The sequence below is a fragment of the Ambystoma mexicanum genome, chromosome 9 (assembly GCF_040938575.1).
Source record: "Ambystoma mexicanum isolate Mex_15411 chromosome 9, UKY_AmexF1_1, whole genome shotgun sequence".
Classification (NCBI taxonomy): domain Eukaryota; kingdom Metazoa; phylum Chordata; class Amphibia; order Caudata; family Ambystomatidae; genus Ambystoma; species Ambystoma mexicanum.
This window is the reverse complement of record NC_090931.1, coordinates 1,183,062,925-1,183,076,460: the sequence shown is the minus strand read 5'-3', so window position 1 is coordinate 1,183,076,460 and position 13,536 is coordinate 1,183,062,925.

Here is a 13,536-nt window from a genome sequence, read left to right as displayed (position 1 = left end):
CTTGTGGTAACTCAAATAAGTCTTGAGGAAGTTGTTTTCATATGGATATGTATCTCGTGTTTTCCACACCAGTTGCACCACTGTCCCTTGAAATCTTCCTTTCGTCTGGAACAGTGCCAGGTATATTATACATCGTGCTATTTTTTCATCTATCTCCGGGGCAACAAATGTTCGAGAGGCGCTCATGGCGTATGGGATTAATGAGCAAACGTAGCAGCTGTCTTCTGTTGTCTGTTTACCTATGTGGGTCATGTGTTGGTACCATATGTTGTTTGAGATGTGTGCTGAATCTTGTATGTAGTTGTCAATACCTTTATTATCTGAGTATGTGCTGCGTTTAACTCTATTTTCCTTGTGTGGGATTTTACTAGTATCACCTGACGTAACACCTGTTGCAGCTGGGGGTGGGGGTGTATTAGGTTTGGGTACAGCAATAATATCGATAGCATAGCTGTACTGCCATAGAGAGGCAGCCAAGAACCCAGTGATCATTAAAATCCCTATCAATTTTATTACATATACTAATTTCACCGGCATTTTGCTCTTACCTTGCTGCAGTCCGGCAGCTGATTCTTGCGACGTTACAGTTGCCCGCCTGAAAATTCTTAATATGCTTGTTATTAGTGTTAGTTGTCGTTTTTAAGCTCTCCCTATCAAGTAGTCATTCAGTGCCCAGGCGAAGAGCTGTTCCCATGCCAATCTAAGGGATCTATCTCTTAGGGCAGGCAAGTATGGTTGGAGGTGGGGCATTGAATGTTCTATGGCCAAGAGGAATGCTGTGTAGTAGACACGTACCCTCCTTCTTTTCAGGTACGTTGGCCTTTTTATTTCATATACAAATTGGTGTGACAATTCTTCCAGGCAATTATCGTCTGAGGGTACCATCTACTCCTGGGCAGTGAATTGGTTAGTTATCTACTTTCTTAGTAGTACAATAATACGCTGTACCTGCATGTGCGAGAGAAAAGAAAGAGAACATTCAGGTGTTTACATGTGTATATGTGCAAGACAATGTCCTTCAGTTCAGTTATTACTACAGTAGGTAGGGGGTCAATGGGCAGAGGGTTTGGAGCTCAACTGGCGGAAGTCTCTTTACTCTTTGATCGTGTAACCATGGGGTGGGCGGTATGGGGATCACCCTTTTCTTTTCTAGTAGTTGTCTCTGGGGAATCTGAGGGGTGGCAGGGTATGGGGACACTTAGGCCGTTAGTTGTGGTAGAAGTTTCTTCCTCCGTTGGTGACACTGTTGTTGTTCTTCCAGTGGCCCTGTCGGTGGCGCTGGGGCGGGTCTGGAGTTTGTAGATCTTTACGTCGTGTAGGTGGTTCCAGGCACGTTTGTCATGTAGCTTTACTGCCCTCGTTGATACCTCCTCTACCAGATGGGGGCCAGTGAAGCGTGGGCTGTTCCACTTTCTGTTGAAATTACGAAGTAGTACGTGGTCACCTTTAGCAACTTTGCACAGTCTTTCCTTTTCCAATTATTTATCCGCGTTTTCTTGTTGATCGCTGTTAGACCCGCCCCGCGTGCGCTCGAGCTGTTGAGACACAAACACTACACTAGTAATCAAAGAAGACACATATTGGTACATTTCATCGCCAAGGACATTTGCAGTACTCTCGTGGTCGGTAAATGCTCTTGATGTTGGCATTAGGGGAAGGCGCATTTGACGTCCGGTAACCACCTCGTGAGGGGTGAGGTGGTGGTCGGAACCTGGTCTATTCCTTAGCTCAAATAGGGCTAGTGGAAAGCAATACAACCAACTCTTCTTTGTTGTTTGCTGTATTTTTGCAATTGCCTCCTTTAATAGGCCATTTAGCCGTTCACATATACCGTTGGCCTGTGGGTGGTATGCACATGCAAATTTATGCTTGATGTTCAGTAAGGATGTGATGTGCTGGAACATTTCGTTTGCGAAATGTGGGCCATTATCTGACCGCAGTACCTCGCACACTCCCCACCTGGGGAAGACCTCCCTCACTAGGAATTTAGCTGCTCTGAATGCATCTGGGTGTGAACAGGGCCCTGCTTCAATCCACCTCGAGAATGGGCATACTACTACAATCATATACCTATTTCCTTGACATACGTTGATCATATCAACATAGTCAATATGGAGATGTCGGAAGGGTCCCTCTGGCCGGGGTATAGTACCTCTTAAAACCTTCAGAGTGTGACCGGCCGTAAACTGTTGACATGTGAGACAATTGCTGATAAAATTTGACACATGAGAATTTAACTCGGGGCAGAACCAGTCTTCCCTAATTCGTGCTGCAATTACTTCCTTACCTGTGTGGGCTGGGTGGTGTAGTTGGCTCAGGGCGGTGTTCAATAGTGCCAGTGGTATTACAATCTTTCCAGTGTCACCCTGGCGCCATAGTGCGTCATTTGGTGACATTGTGCATCCTCTTTTTACCCATATTTCTTTTTCTGCCATTGGTGCAGCCGCTTGTAGCTCCATTATCTGTGTGGCTGGGAGATGGGTGTACCCTTCTCTTATCAACATCTCCTTAGCCATTCCCCTCCCTCTCCCTCTCTTTGACTCTGGGGGGTTCCATATCTCACCAAAATATGTAGCATACTTCGCATGTGCGTCTGCTGCTGCATTCCCTTTTGAAATGTGGTCTTCACCATTGGTGTGTGCGGTGCATTTGACCAAAGCTAATTCTTGGGGGTCATTTATTGCTTCAATTAGTTCAGCCAATAGGAGGGCATGTTGCACTGGAGTGCCATCAGCTCTCCTAAACCCTCTTCTTCTCCATTTCGACAGCCCTGAGTGGACAGTGGACGTAACATATGCGCTGTCGGAATATATGGTCACTCGTTTGTCAAAGCTTTCCTTCAACGCCAAGATTAGTGCAATTAATTCTGCTGCTTGAGCGGAATAATGCTGTGGTAGTTGTACACATTTCATTGCCACACACACCGGTACCTCCATCATTTTTACCACTGCTGCCCCAGTCCTCCTTATACCATCCCTTTGGTCGATAGTTGATGACCCATCAATGAACACGAGCTCACCTCCCTCTAGTGCGATTTCTTCAACCTTTCTAGTACATGAGTACATTTCAGTTATTTGCGTACAATCGTGGGCATAATCTCCTTCCTCAATTACTTCTGCTAGGAACCTTGCGGGGTTGACCGTGCTACATCTAACAATTGATAGTTCAGCTCTGGATAAGATGATCTCATAACCTGATGCCCTTTGCGTGGTTAGGGTGGACTTAGGTTTATTCAATATTGCAAATAGTGCATGTTCCACAAACAGTGTAGTTGGGCACCCCATGGTGATTGCTGATGCTTTCTCTACTGCAAAAGCAGCTGCGGCGAGACCTTGTTCGCAAGGGAAATGACCTAACATCACAGGATCTAAGTGGCCGCTGTAAAATGCTACTGGTTTATAGCCCATGCTTGTTTTTTGAGCCAACACTGCTTTCATTACTGCTGAGTCGCAATGTGAAAATATAAAAAATTATCGCTCATAGTCTGGGGTTGCCAATACCGGAGCAGTTGATATCGCATCTTTCAGTTCATCAAAAGCCTCTTTCATTTCCATTGTCCACCCCAACTTTTTCTCCCCTTTATTAGTTTCCTTTAACGCCTCAAGCAGGGGTCCTATGTATGAGCTGTAATCAAATACCCATGCTCTACAATAGTTTCACAGACCCAGGAACTGCTGCAGTTCCCTCACTGTTTGTGGCACTGGTGTTTTTGAAATGGCCTGTGCTCTTTGTGGTGCAATCTTTCTTCCATGTTGGGATATGAGCTGACCAATGTAAAGTACCTGTTCTTGACAGTACTGTAACTTTTCCATGTCTACCTTGTAACCTTTTTCAGCCAATATTGTCAGCATCTTTAATGAGTCCTCTCTGCATGTTCTTTCGTTTGTACTGCAAATTTTTATGCCGTCGACATACTGCAACACTGTGCTTTACACTTCAATGTTACCCAAATCCATCTGTATTACTCTGTTGAAGATTGAGGGTGATTCGCATTACCCTTGTGGCAATCTGGTGTGTTTCCACTTTGTGTTTCTGTAAGTGAAGCTTGTCAGATCTTGTGAGTCTGGGTGCAATGGTATTGAGAAAAAAGCATTTTTAAGGTCGATCACTGTAAATCGTGATGCTTCTGCTGGAATGCCACACAATATTGTGGCCGGGTTTGCGGCTATGGGGTATTCTGCTTCTACTATGTTGTTCAAGGGCCTGAGATCCTGTATGAAGCGCCAAGACCCCCCTCTAGCCTTGCGCACTTGGTATACAGCCGTGTTACATGGTGATTCTGAGGGGACCAATATGCCATTATCTATAAGGTCCGTTATGGTTTCATATTTGCCCTCATCTGCCTCTTTTGATAGTGGGTACTGTTTCACTCTGGGGAGTATTGCACCTTTTTTCAATTTTATCCTTACTCCCCCTATACTTTTTATGAACCCCACGTCATAGGGGCTAGTAGTCCATAATGATGTGGGTACTTTTGTCATATCCTCCTCAAAGAAGGGAACTGGGGTGGATGTGGGTGCCTCAAGTGCCATTGCAATTTTCTGTGCCACTTGTTTGTACCCCACTCTTAGCCATATTTCCACACTCATCATAAACACCATTTCACCTTCCTCCTTTCCTTCTGAGAACAGCTCCTCATCTGACCACTGGGTGAGTCTACATCCTCCTGCTAGTGCTATCACTGCCCTCCATGCTCTTCCTTCTCTGTCTTAGGCATGTACAGCAATGTAATCAGCTGTTGCTATAATGCTCTCAATGTCCACTGGAACCACCTTTCCTTCTGGTTAATTGACTGGTGTTTCTGGTCTGAACAAATAGGCTGCTGGCCTCCTCCAGATCTTTCCCTCTATCCCTGGCATCCATGCAAATGCCATGTCTGTCCCGTACTGGAAGAGCTCGCCATCTACTGGCTCAGCCCTAATCGCTGTCTGTCCGCAGTATGCTTGCATAATCTGTCGTGCTGTGAGCATGTTAATTCCTGGAGTAGAGCAAATTATGCCGTCCTCCGTAAAGGAGATCGTCATATTCAACCTGTTCATGATGTCTCTCCCCAGTATATTTACTGGTGAGGCACTATAATATAAAAGTGGTACTGACATGTCATAATCTCCTATAGATAAGGGAATGTTATCAGTAAAAGGAACCAACCCTCTAGCCCCAGAGAATCCTTGGGTGTTCATGGCTTCACCCGACATCTTAAATTTACCTTCCCTTATGCAAGACCGGGTCGCCCCGGTGTCAACAAGGAATGATAATTTTTTGTCACCTATCGTTACCTCTATGCGTGGTTCCTCCGCACTATTAGGTGTTACCAACAGGATGGGACACACCAAGGCCGTCTGTGGGCTGTCCTATTGAGGGTACAACGATTGACCATTTCCTGTGTAAGGGTTGTGTCCCAGGACCGTCACCCTACCCAGTTGTGTTTGTTGTGCTTGGGGTTGTTGTGTTATCGCTACCTGTTGTTGTGGCAGTGAATATGTCTGTGGCTGTTGTTGTGTTATTAGTTGTTGCTGTTCATTTCCCTGTTGCAACGTCTGCTGTTGTTGTATGCCCTGCTGTTCCTGTGTGGGCATTGGTTGTCCCTGTTCGCTCCATGATGGTGTTCCTGGTCTTACTCTACACGTGCGTGACATGTGCCCTATTAATCCACAACTCCAACACACCGGTGGTTCCCTACTCTGCCATGGAAAGCTTCCTGTGTTGTCCTGGTATACTGGTTGCCCGGTGGGGTAGGAATTTCTAAGTCCTCCCACCTGCTGTTGTGTGTTATATCCGTATCCTCTCCCTCTCATAATTCCTCCTCTTCCCCTGTTGTAATTATAATACCCAGCTCCTGGCATTGAGTATCCTCCTCCCATGTTGGTCGTGTATGGTTGGAGTGGCGGCACCTGTTGTGTTATAGTCTGTGAGGATGGTATTTGGGAGGGATCTTGTGCAGCCACTACTTGTGTGGGGCTTTGGGTCATTGTTGTAGGTGTAGTTATTAGTGCCCCTTCCATTGTGTATTTAGTAAGTTTTTTCTGTACTAGTTTAGCCTCTTCCGTTTTCCTGTCCTCTTCCTTTTGTTTCATTTTTCCTTGCCATGTCCTGCAATGGTGCACTATTGTCAGTTGTATTTCTGGCCATGCTTTTGCTTCCATTCCCACTACTTTCTTCAGTTGTTTCTGAACTCCTTCTGGGAGCCCTTGTACTAGTATATGATAAAATATTGCTGGTGTTTTGTCCCATTGTTCTCTAGTTTCCATGCGCCACTTCTCTTGGATTTCCTGGATATAATCAACAGGATCTTCGTTCTCACGCATCTTGCGTGAGGTAATTGCTCCTATGTCTGATGTGTCTGGGTACTGTACCCTCAGTGCCTGCCATAGTGCATGTCTGCACTTTGCGAATGGTGCCCCATCGTGAAATGTGTTTGCTATTGTTACCCCAGGGAATCCCGCTCTCTTCCAAATGTCATCTGCTGCATCCCCTAATATCGATATTAGAAGGCCCTTTACATCTCCCACTGCCAGTTTCTGTCCTGCGGTGTGTTTTTCCATTTCATATATCCATTTACCCGCACCTCCACTTAATGATGGGAGCCTGCACTTTATATTCTCCTTGTCTGTATGCTTCCAAGGGACGTACTGTGGTCTAACCCCTCCCCTCTCCAGAAGTGGCATTAAGTTGTGTCTCGTTTTACCCCTTGGGTTCCATAAAATCGAGTCCTCACACCCCTCCTCTTCTTCCCTCTCTCCTACATCGTCAATTTCGTCCATATTTCCCCTGCTCGTAACTCTTTCTTCTCCATCTTTTCCCCTTCTTCCATCATTTCCTGTATTTAATGTGGGCGTGTGTATTCGTCCTTCCTGCCTGCGTCTAGGGAGGTCTCTAAGCCGACCTGCATAGGGTGTCAATTCGTTTGTGAAGGGGGCAAGTTTGATTGTACGCAATGAGCGTGAGGTGGTTGAGCATTTAGGGTGGGATGGGAGAGGGGGTGATGGTGACGGTGTGGCTTCATGTGTCTGTCTTTCCGCTATTCCTTGCTCTTCCTCCTCACTTCTTTCCAGCTCCTCCTTTCTCCTACAGATCCATGGTGAGTCTGTATTGGTCCGGGTGGTGTATAGCTTATCTAGGCTTTCCCTTTCACTGTTTCTTCCTTCCTTCTCCATTCCTTCTTCTTCCTCATTACAAAAGTCATTCATACCCGGCAGCCCCCACTCTGTCTTTTTCCCCTTGATTGTTACTGTTTTTAAGTCTATTAGGTCCAGTTCTCCCTTTTCTCCTTTACCAACCGCTCCCCTTTGCGCTGATGTTGTTGCTACTTCTGTGTCTCTATATACATACCCCCTTACTTCACTCTCCCTTCTACTATCTTCTCTTTCCCCTTCATTTCTCTCCTCCATCTCTCTACCAATTTCCTCCCTTTTCCTTTTTAATTCCTCCATTACTTCACTACTGACCTTTCCCAATATCCTTTCATCCTCTTTCTTCCTTTCCCATCTCACCCTCTCCCTTTCTAATATACTCTCTATCACCCTCCCTTCTTCGTATTTCTTAGTCGTTTCTGATAGTAATCTCCTCTTCCACATTGCCATTTCTTTTTCTTTCTCTTCTTCTTCCCTTTGCCTCTCTCGTAGCACTGCTCTTGATACCCTTTCTGCTGCTGCTTTTACCCTTTCAGCTTCTCTCCTTTGCTCCTCAGTTCGTTCCCTTATTTTTTCCAATTCGTTCTTACCTTCTTTCCTTTCCCTCGCTCTCTCTCTTTCCTCCCTCTCGAGCTGTTTGATCAGTTCATTCTGCTCATCCCTTAACTCTGCTAGTCGTTCCTCCAAAATCTCTTCCTTTTGTCGTAACAGCTCTTCCCCTCTCATTCCACTCTCCCTGGTATTATCCTCGTCTATTTTCCTTACTACCTCCTTCTCTTCTCCTGTTAATGAACCTCGTAATTTTAATAGTATCTGCGCAGCTACCCACTCATCATGTCCTATTTCCACAGGTTGTTCTTCTCCAGTCCTCCCCTCCCCTGCTGGCATCTTCCCATGAGCCACATATGGTGGCGGGCTGTATGCCGGGTTCGAGTACCCCTCGGCCGCCCTTAACTGTCCTCTTTCTATTTCTTCTAATTCTCTTAAAGGGTACAACCCCCCTCCCTCTGCTTTCACTACCTTTGCTAGGGGTATATCGCTGCTCTGTTCCTTTTTTATTTCATTTTCTTTTGAGTTATTATTCTTTTCTCCTCCCTCTTGTCCGTTCCCTGTGTTCTTTGGGGCTTCACACCTCTTTTCCCCATTCTCTCCTTCCTCCTCAATCTCTTTTTCTTCCGGTATTTCCCCCACAGTGAACATTCCATTTGGTCCTGGTCGGAACCCCTGGAACATCCTCCATAAGTTAAACACCTCCACGTGGTGTGTCAACTTCTTCCCTTTGTATGTATTATGCAGACGGTTTAATAGTGAATGTTGGGTATATGGATCGAAGCTGCCATTAGGCGGCCATGGTGTTATCATTTTGTTGTCCGTCCCCTGTGTCCATTCTATGCTATACTTGATCAGTTTCTCCCTATGGGGTGACAGTGTTGTACATATGTGTTGTAGTGGGGTAGTGAGGGTGTTCCCCCACCCTCCCGATCCTGTCCCGTGTGACATAGTAGCGCTTCACTTGTTATCCTTCCCCTATTTGGTAGCTATTATCTTACTAACACTTGCAATACACAGCCTTATACCTTTACCTGGCCCCGTAAGTTTGGGGACTTGCGATAGTCTGCTAAGGAAAATTATTAAAATATAGTATTTACATTTGTATATGTTCTTCTTTCTTTTCTTCCTTACACAACACCCTTACGGCCCCCTGCGGCCGAGGCGCACGTAGCCCCCTGCGGCTGCGTACCCCTTGTGACGTTCTTATACAGTCGTCCTATTTTCATTTGCTCCTCCTCCTTCTTCTACACTTGCTGTGGCCGGCGTTCTCCGTGCGCAGCCACGTCCCCCGTTTCGCCTTTCCCCGATCAACTCATTACCGTTTATCTCCGTTTCCACTCCCTTACCACAGTTCTCTTCCCCACCACTCTCAGAAAGAAAGATGCCTTCTGCTCGGGATATCCTATGAAAGCCCTACTGGTGACGTCACCGATCTCTTTGAACTACTGGTAAGTTCTTCATAAATTCTTTAAGTCCAAAATACACTTGCAATCTACCCCCGTTAATCCTCACAGCTGTCTTCCTGTCACTCCTGGAACAAGGTAATCAATAATATAATCGGACTGCGCACGCTGCGTCGCCTCGCGTGTGATACGCCCCTCGACAGGAGGGCTTAACCAGCAAATTATCTTCCGTATTGGGCAACTAACTAGCTACCGCCTACAGGGAAACGTCATCTACCTATCGAGTTTCTTGCTCGAACAATAGGGATCCACATCTACTCATTGATCAATAAATGCCAAATCGTAGGAAACCACACACACACACCCTTACACATAGTCGCGACCTAGGCCAATCAGTGTCTACGAGCGGCCGCACGTGATGTTTTCGTGCTCCGCCTCCCTCTCTCGCGTAACGTAGCCGACTGCTCTCGCACTCGTTCGGCTACCATTCATTTCATTGCCTACACTAAATTGTCAAACCTTCGCCGCGCACCTGTACAACACCTCCCACCTCCCGTATTTAATTCCTCCCCCCTCCCTCACAATTTCACATTGCTTGTTGTGCGTGGCATGCTCACCAAGTTCTCTTGATGCGGGGCCGCTCGACTGCGTGCACCCCTCCAAGCGGCTCGCCACCTCCCCTCGTCTGGACCACGTCTGGACACTCGCCAAGCGCGGGCGGGATACTTCTCAACCGGCTCCCGAAGGCCAATATCCGGATTGCGCTGTCCGGTCTTCTCGCAGTTCCGCGATGGTCCTGTAGTCCTCAGAAGGGGGCAACGGCAGAGGGGGCCGCGCCGCCGGGCCTCCTCGCAACGGGAGTACCTGGAAAAAACAAAAATAAAAAAGCAGATCTTAAACAGATCTCAGCAGTGCCTCCAACTTGTCGGGGGGAAATTCTGCCAGGGTCGGCCGGGCCGTCCGCAGACCTCCGGGCAGGGAGGCCCCAACTCCTCCTGTATATCCCAAAAGAGATAGAGTATGAGACACACGCAAGAAGCAAGGTGACTCTGCTGTTTATTAGACAAAACGGCAGGGATGGGTCAAGGAACGTACGCGTCCGTCCTGATGCACACACAATCGTGGGCTCGCAGGCCCTTTTTACCTTAGTATGACGCGCTACTTGCGTCACCTTAGAAAGTTTAGCAAAAAACCTATTTCCACTCTGGATTGGTTACTCGAGTGGTAGGGTTAGTATAGCATACATATAGGGCGCATTATTAGTGGTTAATGGTTAGTCAGGTGATATACTTGGGTTGTCCCTTCAAATTGATACATGAAAATTGTTACATGGAGACCTCTGAGGATTGGTCAATGTTAATGGCGTCAGTGATAAGAACCCCATGTTCTGATTGGTCCACACACGAGCCTCCTAGTCAGGGACCATCGCTGTTCCCAACTCGCGGTGCACCTGTCATTTGCAACAATGTTTCACTATGGGTAGGTGTAAACAATGTGAGGATTTATTCATATGTTGGGAGGTCGACTACTCCCACTGCTGCAGATGTCCAATGAGTCTTTTAATTGTATCTGCCTGTGTCTTGAAACGTGGGATTCAGGCGTCTCCTTCCTCCTGGGCTTGGCATCCTGTCAGGTTTGGCTTTTTCACGTGAGGTGGGACCGTGTTTGAGGCAAAATTCATCATAATTAATATTGTTTTTCCCACTGTGTGCCTGGTTTATCTTGCAGGTGCGACCTTGGCGTCGGCTTGCGGCGTGCGAGATTGCAACATCGTGCCCTTGGCGGTGTGCTTTCGCCGGGCTCATTCTGCAGGGTCAGCAACCGAGCTCTTGCTCATTCAATGTTCATGGAAGCTTTTGCTTGCGGCCTACTTGGGCCTGGTGCATAGGTGGAACCGTTTGATGCAGAGGGCTTTAGATTACAGTATCATATTGCTCTATCCTCAGTATCGTGTCTCCATTATATTCTTCATTATGGTACATGGTTCTTAGAAGAAGCGTGAGCAAGCCTTTTTAGATAAGTTCATTATGCATCTTGCGTTTCTGCATTTTGAGAGCCTATGTGGAAAATAATAAAGATGCACGTCCGTGGGTATGTCTGTCGCCTACGTCATAGCACTGAGTATGTTCTTCGTGTGGATTGGTGTGGGAGTGTCCGGTGTGCATGTTTGCACAGGTGTGCTGACCGTTGGCTAGGTCGTCATGGCATCTCTAACGAAGTGTAGGTTTAGTCGAGTTGATCCATGCCGCAGGTGTCGGCATGGACAGGGCGGGCTGCTGGGCAGGTAGGTGGGCACATCCGTATGTTCCTGTACCAGGGTATTTGGTCGTCTGGTAGATAGGCAAACTCCTCTCGTGGCGGGTGTCTAGGCCGTGATCCTCTAGGCCAAGCGCGAGAGGGGAAGGGCGGGAGCCTGTTCTTCCATTCTCCCACTTCAGTCCCCCCTCTGGTCGACTTGTCGACCACAAACATATCCTTTTCTTTATCTCCTCTTACTCTCCATATTTTAGTTATTCCTCCCAAATGTCCATAGTGGTTAACATGGTCTTCAAATGACCAATACATATATGCACAGGTTCATACAGGCCCCAACTCCTCCTGTATATCCCAAAAGAGATAGAGTATGAGACACACGCAAGAAGCAAGGTGACTCTGCTGTTTATTAGACAAAACGGCAGGGATGGGTCAAGGAACGTACGCGTCCGTCCTGATGCACACACAATCGTGGGGCTCGCAGGCCCTTTTTACCTTAGTATGACGCGCTACTTGCGTCACCTTAGAAAGTTTAGCAAAAAACCTATTTCCACTCTGGATTGGTTACTCGAGTGGTAGGGTTAGTATAGCATACATATAGGGCGCATTATTAGTGGTTAATGGTTAGTCATGTGATATACTTGGGTTGTCCCTTCAAATTGATACATGAAAATTGTTACATGGAGACCTCTGAGGATTGGTCAATGTTAATGGCGTCAGTGATAAGAGCCCCATGTTCTGATTGGTCCACACACGAGCCTCCTAGTCAGGGACCATTGCTGTTCCCAGCTCGAGGTGCACCTGTCATTTGCAACAATGTTTCACTATGGGTAGGTGTAAACAATGTGAGGATTTATTCATATGTTGGGAGGTCGACTACTCCCACTGCTGCAGATGTCCAATGAGTCTTTTAATTGTATCTGCCTGTGTCTTGAAACGTGGGATTCAGGCGTCTCCTTCCTCCTGGGCTTGGCATCCTGTCAGGTTTGGCTTTTTCACGTGAGGTGGGACCGTGTTTGAGGCAAAATTCATCATAATTAATATTGTTTTTCCCACTGTGTGCCTGGTTTATCTTGCAGGTGCGACCTTGGCGTCGGCTTGCGGCGTGCGAGATTGCAACATCGTGCCCTTGGCGGTGTGCTTTCGCCGGGCTCATTCTGCAGGGTCAGCAACCGAGCTCTTGCTCATTCAATGTTCATGGAAGCTTTTGCTTGCGGCCTACTTGGGCCTGGTGCATAGGTGGAACCGTTTGATGCAGAGGGCTTTAGATTACAGTATCATATTGCTCTATCCTCAGTATCGTGTCTCCATTATATTCTTCATTATGGTACATGGTTCTTAGAAGAAGCGTGAGCAAGCCTTTTTAGATAAGTTCATTATGCATCTTGCGTTTCTGCATTTTGAGAGCCTATGTGGAAAATAATAAAGATGCACGTCCGTGGGTATGTCTGTCGCCTACGTCATAGCACTGAGTATGTTCTTCGTGTGGATTGGTGTGGGAGTGTCCGGTGTGCATGTTTGCACAGGTGTGCTGACCGTTGGCTAGGTCGTCATGGCATCTCTAACGACGTGTAGGTTTAGTCGAGTTGATCCATGCCGCAGGTGTCGGCATGGACAGGGTGGGCTGCTGGGCAGGTAGGTGGGCACATCCGTATGTTCCTGTACCAGGGTATTTGGTCGTCTGGTAAATAGGCAAACTCCTCTCGTGGCGGGTGTCTAGGCCGTGATCCTCTAGGCCAAGCGCGAGAGGGGAAGGGCGGGAGCCTGTTCTTCCATTCTCCCACTTCACCACAGTGCTGGAGTGGTGGGGGTGGTGGGAGACATGAGTGGGGGCCTGGTGGAGGGTGCCCTGCACTGCTGGGGGGTGGGGGTGCTGGGAGACATGAGTGGGGGCCTGGTGGAGGGTGCCCCTGGATGCTGGGGGGTGGAGGTGGTGGGAGACATGAGTGGGGGCCTTGTGGAGGGTGCCCCTGCACTGCTGGGGGGTGGGGGTGGTGGGAGACATGAGTGGGGGCCTGCTGGAGGGTGCCCCTGGATGCTGGGGGGTGGGGGTGCTGGGAGACATGATTGGGGGCCTGGTGGAGGGTGCCCCTGGATGCTGGGGGGTAGGGGTGCTGGGAGACATGAGTGGGGACCTGGTGGAGGTTGCCCCACAGTGCTGGGGGGTGGGGTGGTGGGAGACATGAGTGGGGGCCTGG